This window comes from Drosophila suzukii, chromosome 3 (genome assembly GCF_043229965.1).
Source record: "Drosophila suzukii chromosome 3, CBGP_Dsuzu_IsoJpt1.0, whole genome shotgun sequence".
NCBI lineage: Eukaryota > Metazoa > Arthropoda > Insecta > Diptera > Drosophilidae > Drosophila > Drosophila suzukii.
Window position 1 is genome coordinate 22,808,609 of NC_092082.1, and position 13,619 is coordinate 22,822,227.

Below are 13,619 nucleotides of genomic sequence, written 5' to 3' on the forward strand. Positions count from 1 at the left end.
CTGTTTGTCTTATTTTGTTTGCTTTCCCGGGCAGGGAAACGCATTTGGAGTCAAAATATTTACTGTCAGCATTTTTCTTCTTCCGAAACCTTCGCTTTTCCCCGGTCGAAATGAGCCAAGTAACCCTTGGAGGAACAGCTTCATTACATTTATATTAACGAATGCCTGGATTCATCATTATTTATGACATGCGTTCGTTAATCCCGAGACTTAATTAATTGTCAAGACGTCGGGTTATAAGTAATGTAATTCCATGGAAAACCTGGCGACGATATTCGTCTTTATTACGCAAAGAAATATTTTGGTGTGAAATACTTTACTTTATTGGATTCTCAACAGTTGGGTATCACACATAAGGGGAGAACTTGGTTATGTCCAAGCTTTTATGCTTAGGTGTTATTTGATTGGCATTAAATAAAACTTAATGGTACTTTTTTATTGAGCGTATAATGGTCAGAAGAAAATGGAGAGAAGCGAATGTACAAGGAATTTTATAGTCGAGACACTCAAAGTTAGGATTCCCACTTCTTGTCATTGTGGTTTTACAAACCCATTGTTCGGTGGGTCCTGTAGTTGTCGGGACAGGACTGATTATGCTCGGTTGGACAGGGACTTCGTGACTTTTCGACGTTGCCGGGGATAATCAAAATTATAATTTGACTGATTACCCAAGCATGCCTCTCAATGCACACGCATGAATTGGCAACTCCCATAAGCTGACGTACAAACGGCTTCATTCTAACACACAATATGTTTACGTGTATGCCCACAAAAACATACGAATTAGTAGTGAATCGACTAAGGGATACCCTATAAATACCCTATAATTTTTAATATCATTTATGAAAATATGAAACTAATTAAAATCCCTTTATCAATGTTCATTTTCATATTATTATTAACATAAGTTATAATAACGAAATATTTAAAGGACAAACCATAAAGGATCTACGTTTCGAAATCATGTTATACCTTTCCACCCCGCAAAAAGATGACACAACATTTTTTTGGGTGTTCTGCGCATCTGACATTTTAAAGGGGTTGATTTCAGTTTTTGCCACTTCCATCCATCATATGTTCCCCTTTCTTGTTTAAATTTACATTAACACATATCAAATAAAAAGCTAACTAGCTATTTATCAAACGATTACAGTTGTTAACGGAAAATAAATTACTAACCTAACTACTTTGTTATTGTTGATGCAAAATATTAAATTATAATACAAACAATTCAAAATTTCAGTATTAGGTTAGAAATAAAAAATATAGAGTTTAAACAATATTTAAGTCAAGACATTGGTCCAATCCTAAAAACAATGATTTCTAGAATCTGATAATCTGTACTTCAAAGATAGAAATTAATTCCGGACATTAAGGCAAACATGAAGAAAAACATTATTTGCATTCAGGGCAAATTCGACCTATGTTAAGTAATAAAAATACTAATAGCCAAGGAAAATATTACGGCCAAACATTATTCCACAATAATTTGGGTACTTGCGCCGAAAACGTGTCCAAATTCTGTCGGCACGTGCTATTCGAACCGAAATGTGTAGCTTATTATGCAAGCCATGCCCTTCAGCCGGTTGCTGTTTTTGCAAATTGTATGTTTATGCTGGAAAATACGTTTTGCTAGCTAATTAGTACATTTGTGCGGTTCGATTAGGCCGGGGACACGTGACGTCAGATAATCCCTTTTTGCCGGCCAACTAACTTCTGTAGTTGGCCGGAAGTCTCATCTGCGGCATCCAGCCGAATCTCCACCAGACGGTAACCAAATTCGGCGCCCTGTGACACATTCACAGTCGCATTGTTATGGCCGCAAACCCAATGATGTTACATCCTCGGTTGCCTTTGCCTCGGGGCACTCAAAAAAGCAGGGGGTGTGGGCCACTTTGCGACTGGCGGAGTCCACCGCCCGGGGATAATACAAAACATGTGTTGACGTTGCCGCAAATACACCCAGCCCATTGCCAGGTCCTGCACCACCGACAGGTGCGCAGAAAATGTGGTGCGGGGCGGGGCAGTGGGTGGAGCCTGCGGATGCACCACCAGTGATGCCAGGGACTTAAAAATATAACCTAAAAATGGTCAGAACACTGGTATCCTTTGTTTAAAGTTATGAAACCACTACTGGTCATAGTTAATTCATAATTTCTTATACAAATTTATATTGACAATTCCGAATATGTATTAATATTTATTTTAATAAAGATTTTCAAAATGAGTAGGACTTACAATACTATGACTAACATGGGTCGTTTGAGTTCTAGCTAAAGACCTTCCACTTCATAGTTATAAAATTTACAAAATATAAGAAATATAAAAATAATGCTGATACAGCGGTCGGCACGGAATACAATGACATTTTGTCTTTTATGTGTGTGATTGATTGAGCTTATCGATAAGCGTGACATGTGTTCCACACTGTACGCGTGCCGGCAGAGGCTAAGCAGGCCATTCCCTGATTTTATATGATTTTGAAATTTTTATATTTTTCAGAATATTATTAAACTAATAAAAACCTACAATCGATTATACATACTCTTAAAAGCAGATTAAATTTATGTTCTATAAAATATCCTACAATTTCTGAATGATCATTTAGATTATTTTAAAAAATATTTTAGTTATTGTATGAAGAAAAGTATGTTTGCAAAGATCTTTAAAGTTTAAGCTTCTTTTTAAAAGCAATTGTTTTTCAGTTATCCTGGTTTAAATAATTAAGGTTTTAGAAATGGAAACTATCTGACTTTTAAAGTTCTGGATTGGTGCTATAAAGTGGTTGCATCCATCCGGAATTTGGCCAACTTGGCATCACTGGATGCACATGCACACATGGCCGCGGGGTATTTGGGTTCATAATACTCTCAATTTCGCCGGACGGCTGAAGGCTCATTAAATCGCTCGGTGGCGGGCGGGTCCCGCGATTCGGTTGCAATTTCCATATGGAAATTGAATTTTCGCCGGCCTTGATGTGGTTTTTCCAATGATGCGGGGGCGTGGTCGGGGGCTTGCATTTTGCGTGGGCGGCCGAAACGATGTTTTAATGCCCTCCTAGGCACTGTTGACACTTGCCAGACCCACTGTCGGCTGGATTAAAGGCCGCGAAGAAGCCGGCATAATTTAATTAAAATTGTAAAATATTTGTCGGATTTTGCATAAGCTTGTAAAATCCCATTAATTCACAGAGCAACCCATTGTTGACCGCAACACAATCAAAATATGCAAATTTATCGCATTAACTCGAGAAACTCCAAATGGCCGCCGCCAAACGAGCACCGAATGGGATAGACAGTCGGCGAAGAAATCGCGAAAGCCGGGATATTTAATTGGGAAATGAGCCTCCGCCCATGTACACGTACCTCCCCCTTTCTCCGGATCCCAGATCCGGGAAAGTAAGGACAAAGTGGATGGGCTCAGTTGGCGGTTCTAAGGTCGCTTGTTTCAGCCGCCATGATTTGCATTTTTAATACTTTCAACCGTCGACGGAAATCCATTGGTCCCACCAACAAATGCTTGCCAGATAAATCCGGGAGTGGCGATTCACTTTATTTATATTGTGTAGTACATATTTAGGCGTATCAAATGGCCGAATTAAACTGTCGAAGGCTTCTTTGGGCATTTTTTGATTACAACATTACATTAAGAGCCCTGCGGAATTTCGTACATTTTCAAATGTTCCTTGTGGCGGCCATAAAGCAGGCTCAAGTTCCGGTTATTTATTCTGCCCAATATGTCACTCCAAATCCTCTTTGACCGTCTACATGACGCCTGGAAAAGGTGTGATTGACCTAATCTTCGGCAAGCCGTAAGGATATCACCACCGTGGACTAATAAGCACATCAAAAATCCGCACACACACGCCCGAATAAAAAGTCAATCCTGTTTAAAATTTTCCATGCTTCACGGAATTCAATGAGAAGTAAAAGGAGCATTGTTGAGTAAAATCCCAACAACCACTCAGAGGCGTATATACATGTCCCTATATATATTATATCCGTTCGCATATGGACGTGTGTGTAACGCCTCATGTGTAAATCCTGAGCTCTCAAGGAAAACCTATGGCCACAATAAGCGAGTGTTCCCTTTCTTCTCGAAGTGTTTCCTTATTGTTACTTATATTCTGCCATAAAATGGACAATGGTTTTGTAAGGGATCCAATTTCATCGATGTGTTCAGAACCTTGAAACATATTTCGGAACTTTATGACAGATCCATTTGCAATTTACACGTTACAAACTTTGATATTACCTTTTTTAATAATTTATTTTATTTGGGGTCTGGATCCGATCGGCTATCCTTAAAATAATATAGTATAGTAGAGATTTACGATTGTTATTCCTTTAAACCTATTAAGTCATTTTCTTTTAACCTCAACTTAACTAGAGTATAAAAAAATGTACATAACCTCTCTTGTACATATGCCAATCTTTCAATCCTATATTTCTAACAGCTGCAGAAGTTGTTCCTGGCCAGATCTTCGTATCATACAATTAAGACTGACAAACCTTTATGCTGCAATTAACATTTGACGGACATGTTAACATTAGGATACCGATTCCGCAGGTGACACGCGTCACTCCCAGGTCCCCAAGGCCTACCAAAACTTCCCGACTATATCCCTTCGGTGCGGGCCAACTAGCGAAAGTGAAAAGAAGGCAGCAAAGTAGAAACACTTGTAAAGTAAGCCCGATCTAAGTGAGGAAAGACGTGTATTTGTCAGAACCACATGTTCGCATTTTCAGCGGAAGACTGGCGGAGCATGAGCGAACATTTGTGTACACTTAGAGTGCCGGGGAAATGGAGTGGGGCAGCGGCTAGCAAATGCGTGATATAATGTAAATGTAATGAGAAAGCATCATCAATTTCGGGCGAGAAGAAAATCCCCTTTAAAGCGCACGACGACAAATGAAATTGTCTAGTTGGCCTTTCCGAAGTCCTCCTCGCCCACTCTAATCCTTCAGTACATATAAATGAAATCAAATCCGAAAATTGGATTGCAAAGCAACGCCCACACATCCGCAGCTTCCGTTTCCACAGTCTTCGCCTGCACTTTTCCAGTCCGCTGCCAGTTTTCCGGGGTGGAAATGGAGATGGAAATGGAAACTGTGCGGACACTTAATGTGGCAGCCAAATGTTCAATTGCGGTGTCGCAGGACATGCCGAAGCGGGCGGAGAGCGGGATTTCGATCCGACTCCTTTGTGTTCCCTTCCCGGCAAAGTGGCTCGGCGATGCTGGTGCCGAAAATGTAAACAGAGCCAAATGGAGATCCAATTACTTAAACGGTTAGTCCATTGTGGAGTACACCAGAATTTACATATTTCTTATTTGTTTGTTGGTTTAGGCGCTGGCTTGAAGGCCGCGACGAAGTGCGAGTGCCAGAGGTAAGTTGAGGTTTCGAGATTTGCGTATGGTGCGTACTGGCAGGCGAAATCACTTTGGACCATTACAAAATAGCAATTCAATTTTTTGTAAAAAATATTGTTTTTTAAATGAAAAACAAGAGTAAACGCTATAGTCGACGGCCTCGGCTATCAGATACCCCTTACTCAGCTAGGAGAAGTGCGAGGAAGATGGAGACATGCAAGCAGCAAAGCAACTGTTCTAATATTGCACACCCCGCCGCACCGCCACCTAGCGTCGGTTCCATTATTTGCTTATAACTTATTATTGGATGGTCCGATTTGGACAATTTTTGGCATGAAGGTAGATATAATCAAAAAAGAATTGCATTACCGCTAGACAAGTTTTATCGAATATACATACTTTCGATGATCCAGTATATCCTTTTACTCTTTAAGTCACGGTATAAAAAATAAAATGAAAAATGCGAGAGTCTCCACTTCTTCAGACTTTAAAAAGATATTTTTACCTTTTTAAAAACTTATTCTAAGGTAAACATAAGAAGTATATACTAACTTCCCAAAATTTGTAGTACCAGCTTGTATTAAGGCTAACACACAATTTTGTAATACTAAGTTCTTAAAAAAAACAAGGAAGAACGCTATAGTCGAGTACCTCGACTATCAGATACCCGTTACTCAGCTAAATGGAGATATGCAAGCAGCAAAGCGAGATTAAAATGCGCCACCTACCGGCGGTAGACAGATTTAAGCGTTATGGGCGTTAGAGTGGGCGTGGCAAATTTATTTTTGGATAAATCGATAGGTATTGACGACACCAATACATTTCAGTTAAAATTTTTTATGTAGCATCAAAACTGTTGGATTTACAGTTTTGGGCGGTTTGTGGGCGTTAGAGTGGGCGTGGCAGTCTACTGAAACAAACTTGCGCTGCGTAAGAAGCTCAGGAATCTGTACGCCAAATCTCAATAGCCTAGCTCTCATAGTTTCCGAGATCTCAGCGTTCATCCGGACAGACAGACGGACAGACGGACAGACGGACATGGCTAGATCGACTCGGCTAGTGATCCTGATCAAGAATATATATACTTTATGGGGTCGGAAACGCTTCCTTCTGCCTGTTACATACTTTCCGACGAATCTAGTATACCCTTTTACTCTACGAGTAACGGGTATAAATAGTTCAAATCGTAGTTTCTATATTCCTTATTATATGAAAGTGATTTGTCCAAAAAAACATTCCAATCGTGACACTTCTTATGCTCACACCCAAAACAACCAAGATAGCCAAGAATTGTATTGTTCTGCTGAGAATTTTCAAAAGCCTTTCTGCGCAAAGTCCCAATACCATTGACACTTTCCCCATTTTAAAAAGAGAGCAGTTTTCTAATACTTATTGTCCCGAGACTACCTACTTACAATCCAAACGTGACACTTGAAGTGATTTCGACCGGACACGGACACCCAGAGAAAGTAAAATGGGACAACAGTATTTGTTACATCTTTCACATTATTCGAAGGCTGTTTGTTTGCCACAAACAGTAATGATAAAAAAACGAGACGTCGAAAATGAGTTGGCAATAATTCTTCGGGTCATTCAGGAAACATGTGTGGCAGTTGTCCATGAAGGATATCTATCCTGGTGGTCGTGCACCCAAAATATTGACTCCTACAAGCGTTATTGCATTTCATGCTTGCACGCATGCACCGTAAGTGGTCTTTAGAAATCACTTTCCATTCACATCGCTGCGTCGCCTTTAAGCGAGTGTAAACTGTCACGCGGAGAATGGAGTTCTGCCCGATTGTTGATACCCATATTGCGATTTATTTATTTATTCCACAGCCCCTCTTCACTTTTGTGGGCAGAAAAGGAAGTATTTCGCACTTTGTAAGCGAGTGCGTGAATGTGAATGCGTTGCTCATCACAATCAGCAGGCAGTGTGCACTGGAAGAAAAACAATACTTTTCTAAGTATTGAAATCAATGGTTTCACAGGCTGGAACCTTTAAAAATTTATTTTATAATTATTTGCATACTCAAGGGTAACTAAAGATAAAAAAGTACAATCCAATAACCCTAAAAATAATGTTGGAAAACTTCTCATGATAACAAAAGATTAATAAATATATTTTAAGGTATTTGATAAATGTACCCATTAAAAATATACTAAATACGGAATACTGATAATATACTAAAAAGTATAATTTATTATATTAAAGGATTGGGGTCTTATTAAGTTTTAGTGTTTAAAAATTATATTAATCCAATAAAAAGTACATATTTAAATTAATTATATCAAGTATGAACCGCTACGTTTTCAATTTATTGTTCAATATTATGATTCAATATAATTTGTATAAAAATATTTTTTGTAGATCCAAGAACTGCTACTAATATTTTATTAAATGATCCCGTTCCAAGAAACCTTTAAGAAGGTAACTTTAAAACACATATTATCAGATTTGTATTTCTTCTAGTGTATGTAAGGAGTAAGTCGCAGCAATTTAGTACTTCGTCAAAAAAGCGCTCGATGTACACATCTGTAGGAAGCATGTATCTGAGCAAGTCAAAAAAGAGGAGGATGTGACCGAGGCTGCACTGCCCAGGGGGTCGGAGTCCGCTGGTCGAGGATGCGAACTAATGCCCCAGGCGAGAAGCTAAAAGCGAAAAGCAAGATGCGAGATGCAACCCTCTTGTCAGGGCCATTGTTTGGATGTTTGGATGTTTGGACTTGTTCTTGCGAAACAATCCCGAGCCAAGGAAAACCCAGTCGATACCCGCAATGACAGGGAAATAAGACAACGACAAACTGGCAGCATTCGCTGTAGATTAGCCCGCCCGATCACCGCAAATAAACAAGTTCACAAATAAGCAAGCCGAGAGCAAAGAGCATTGTGTTATGTTAGCGGACCAGATCTCCGATGAGCTTTGGGCTGAGGATTAGGATGCGCCGAGCTGGGAACCCAGATTGCGGATTATGCCACAATCCACAGCCCAGAACCAAGAGTCAACTAGCGCCCGCTGTGCCATCGGAACTCGAACCTCGAACCTCGGACCTCGACTTCGGTTTCCCTGCTCTGCACGACACTGAATCACTGCGGACTTCAGTCCAATCCTACCCAGCACAGCCTATTACAATTGCAGAAACAATAAATAATTATTATGTTTATGTTGCGGTCTTTTGTTTGCCTTATTAAAACATTTTTCACGCAGAGCCGAAATCTGAAGGGAAACTGACCAGATTTGGGGTCTCAGCGAGACACTTGAACAAACATTGTTAATATTTTTATCAATCCAAAAATCTTTAATTTTAATTTTTTAATTGCAAAATCGTCGCTGAATAAATTTAGAAGTTCTCACCGAGCTGAAAATGTTCTTAATATTAAAACGACATTTATAAAGTTGATATTGTTTTCGTTTTGCACGAATCAAGTTAGTTGGGCGGTATTTACATTGTATATCTCAACAAATACAGTACAGTCAGTAGTAAATAATTTCTCACTTCTTTTAGAATTGAGAACATTAACACCAAAATGTTTTTACACGGTTTTTAAGAACGAATATTATCAATTCAAGAACAATGTACTTAAATATATCTCTCTGTGCTCCCTGAGAAAAATCATATAACGTTTTGATTGAATTGTATTATTTTGTTTTATTAATCTAATTACCTCCGTATTCTATCTCCTATGTTACAAAACAATCTCTAAAAATGAGAATTATTTTGGATTATTGGCGAAGTGTTTGCTACATTTTATTGCAAACTCAATGAATTTTATAAAACATCCCTTATAAATCTATATTAGTTTCATACACTCCGAGTTCAGATTAACTTATTCCTATACATACTCAAAACAATTTTAATATTATTTATTGTGAAATATGAAAAAGGTCGCACTACTTAGTATTCTGGATGGACTGTTTTGAGAGGTATCCGAACATAAAATCAAATATTATTGTTCCCATCCCCTGGGTTCCCAACTCGGATGCGTTAAAAGGGTTCGAGGTGCCGGCTATGAATAGCACTGCTGGAGAGCCCTAAAACACGTGCCGTTTGCCATATTGTTACCGTTGCGGCCCGGGGCTACTATCCAAGGTTGTGGAGGTGGGTGTGGATGGGTGGCACTGGGGTGTTAACACAATCATCGTGTGTCTGCTTGGCTTTTCCTCGGCCGACCACCGACCACCCCCGTGGAAGCATCCGTCGATGCTGCAAATGATGAGTTGTGCCTAATTCATAACCACATCGAACGAATTAACTCGCAGTATGGAACCGCCCGAAAGATTTCGCAGGGCGGGGGTGGTACAATGGGACATACGTACTCCATACAGAATGTGGGATCGGATCGCTGCTGCCTGTTTAAATCCGGCTCCTGATACACGTGTCGCAATTCGTCTGGGCGAGATATTTACAAGCGGACCGGGGGCTTGAAAGTGAAATTAATTACGGTAACGAAGGGTAAGTGTCACCAACCGGATGCGTACCAAATGGATGGCTGAGGACGAACTCTGTCTTAATATATTGCCAGATAAGTATCTGCCCAATGGCAGTTCCAGACAATAGACGCTTCCCTTTATGGGTTGCCTTTTGTAAACACCCATTAAACATCCTCTGTTCGTGTCGTTAAAAAGATACTTTGGGTATCTGAAAGATGCAGAATCAGAAGTTGAATAATCTATTAAAAGTGAAAAAGTCTTCTGCCTAAGCTTTTTTGTCATTCCTCAAAGTATAATTACCTACTTTGTGATAAAAACATTTTAAAACTAATTCAATTAATAAATTCAATGTTAATAAGAGTATTAATACATTGAAATATAGATAGGTGTTGATTAATATAATTAATTTTAATTTACGCTTAAATAAAATCGTCAAAAATGTGAGCGTTTGTTGCCGTTAGAATGGCGCAGGAATCTCTAGAATCTGTTTTATTATTCCCAACTTTATAGCTTTTATAGGTAGCGAGAGAGAACAGAGAGAACGTATACTTTATAGGGATGGACACGCTTCCTTTAATACAACAGAATACAATACACCCATTTTCTCCACGAGCTATGGGTATAAAAAAACTTTTATAAATATGTCAATAACCTAAGCGTTTCTAGGTAGGCTTCATATCAAAAGAATAGAACATTCTGATGTATTAACAGGTGAGTAAAACATTCAGTTTTTTCACATATCCCTACACATGAGTAGGATCAAAGAGAAATACTAGCAGTGGCTGTTTATTTGCCAGCAGTCACGGGCACAAATATTCATTAAGTTGAAATAGCGTACAACCCGAGCTTGGACGAGTGTTTACATAAGTCTTGAGTTTTAACTGAAAAACATAATTTTCCGTCTGAGGGCGCCGTGAAATCAAGTGGCTGCCGTGTCGCAGAGCTCCGCATTCAAAACTCGGGAGGGCCGGATGGCCGAGTGAGTTTCCGTGCAGCTGGCAGTATTTGCGAAAGGAATGGAACGGAACGCTAATTAATTTAATGAAACCTGTCTGTTGCCACAAGCTCTAAAGAGTCCTCGTCCGCTCTGTTCCTGCCCTCGTATTTACATGTGCACATTACGCTTGTACATTTGATGTGTAAAATATATGACTACTTGTGAAATTCTAAAAATGGGGAAGAATATAATAAACAGAAAGTAATTAAGGGACTTTTTATTGATATTTACCCTCCGTTTTACCAGTAGTTTGTACACAGGATATTATTTAATAAGCAATGAAGAATATATCTACTCAAATATCATCTCGTTTGCCAGGAAATACTAAGTAGTTAGCAGGGTAAATTAAAAATATCTAAAATAAATCAGTTATTTATACCCTTCAACTAAAATATAATAATTTTAAAAGTATTTAAATCTATTTAAAATATTTCCTCATTATTTCCTAATTAAGGCTTTCTTATTGAGCCATCAACATCACAAGGGGTTGGTTCAACATGAAAGCAACTTTGCTGAAGCTATCAACTTAGTATCGTTTTTATTTGTTTACCACCTTATCGCAATGTTAAAACGCGGCACGTGCTGCGTCGAAATGTCTCAGTTCGAGTTAAAAACAAATCCATGAATATATTACAGAAATAATTAACATTATCGCCGAGCAATGGGCAATAGTCGGACGCGTGCGCAAACTGGCTGGGCTATAATCATCGTTATCTAATAAGGGCACCGGGAACCCAGGGCTCTGCACAAATATTTGCCTACTTCAATCCGTCATTTGGAAGTCACATGCGTGAGAATGGTAAACAAACCGGTGAGTTCACGGGGGAGTTGGCACCCCTCCAGCCCCGAAAGTCGGACGGAGGCTGACTCAATGTTACGTTCAAAGATCTGGGCCGAATTGGAATGGCCACCCGGAAAAGTCAACCGAGGACTACGAAAGTTACACAGCATTTAGACTGTGCATTTCGGCGGATGGTCTGGTCCTCATCCGCAACACGTGTCACTGGGTCGCTCGACGTCGTCGTCCTCCCAGATACGCAGATACGCAGTGCACACAGTCCAACGATCCAGCAATAGCAATCCCACAACGCTCACATAAAAAGCAATAAACTAAAATTAAGTCGGAAAACGTGTCAAAGTCAGTACTCACTGCACTGACAGTGATGCAAAGACAAACATAAACAGCGAGCGTGGGTCCTTGTTTACCTTAATAAAGTCGGTTTCGATTCTCCTCAGTTCTCGGTTCGGTTTGGCTCAGACTTATATCGAATCGGTGGGTGCGTTTGCCTTGCGATTCTATGCGCTTTGGGCATACCCTGCTGCGAATTATCCTGCGATTGAGTTATGACACCAACTTAAAATAACACCGTCAGCACAGGGAGGCACTTTTCAAACAAGGGAGCATCGTACAGTGGGAACCTTTCCTTAATCTGGATTTGAATTGCATCATATTTTATGTTACTGTATCTAACACTATTTATTCTATTCAATGTTTCAGCTCGTTCAAAATAAGGCGATCGTTTCACTGTAAAATGAATCCTAAGATATTACAGCTTTATAATCCCTAGAAAAGGGATATTTATTGCGTAAAAATTTGCTTGTACTTATGTAAATATAATCTTTTATATCTGCAAAGTATTTCCACTTGTAATGTATTGCTAAAATAAATCCGAATGTTATTCTTAATATGTCACCTTCCTTTACTTTGTTCCATATGAAGATATTTGATGATATATTTCATCTACTTATTGCTTGTGCTCGATGCAAATAAGATTATTTTTTCAGTGTAATGGTATATATGATATTGCAGCTTTAGAATCCCTATAAAATTGATTCAACTTATGTTAATATAATATCTTTTATAATCTCTTTAGTATCTGTACTTATAAGGTATTGCTAAGGGACATTTGAATATTATTCTAAGTAAATAAAGGTTTATATCACAGTTTCGTATTTTTACAGCTTGCATATTGGAACTCTATGTTTGTATTTATGTCTAGACAAATATTATAACGCATTCCACTTCACATTGGACTGCAGGATACTTAACAAAGGTACTGTATCCTTAAGTGCAAACATTTGTTTGTCTGACATTATGTCAAAATTAATTTGGTTGTACCCAGTGGATTTTATTTCTCCTATCTTAAGAAGATGCTTATCTTGTTAATTTTGCGATTCATTTTATGGCAAACCTTATGCGGACCGCGGCCCTTTTTGTTTTATAATTTATTTTGATCAGGCCGCGGCATGCATTTTCGATTGATATTGATGGTTCCTTCTGGAGGAACATGTTTTGCTCATCAATGGATTTGCGCTGAACCTGTTTGCCCTGCCTCATTTAGTCTAAGGACCTCGGGTTTACGCAGTAAAAAAGACAAGGAGGCGATACAAACTTTCACATGGCGAAATACAGACACTAAATTACGATTCGGCTTTGTTTCTTGCCGAAGCATCATTATTTAACTGCCCCATAGTTAAATGTGACGCTCGAGTCTTGCGGAATATCCATTAATTTTTTACGATAAAACTTACAGCGGACTAATTTGAGACTGTGATTTTCATTTATACCAAGTAAAACACTTTACATCTTCACCGAAGTATTCTAAAGTTTTGATTCACAAAAGATAGCTCCATGTTTTCATGTTTTAAATAGAAATCAGATATGTAAAGCTCATGCCTGTTTCTCTCTATTATTTGAAAGGCCTTGGCCAGGGGAACTGTGGTATTGTGAATGTAAAACAACATATCGCCTTGTATTTCTTCTCTGAAATATAGGAAATTAAAAAAGGTTTCCAACCAAACAATATTTACTTACAGT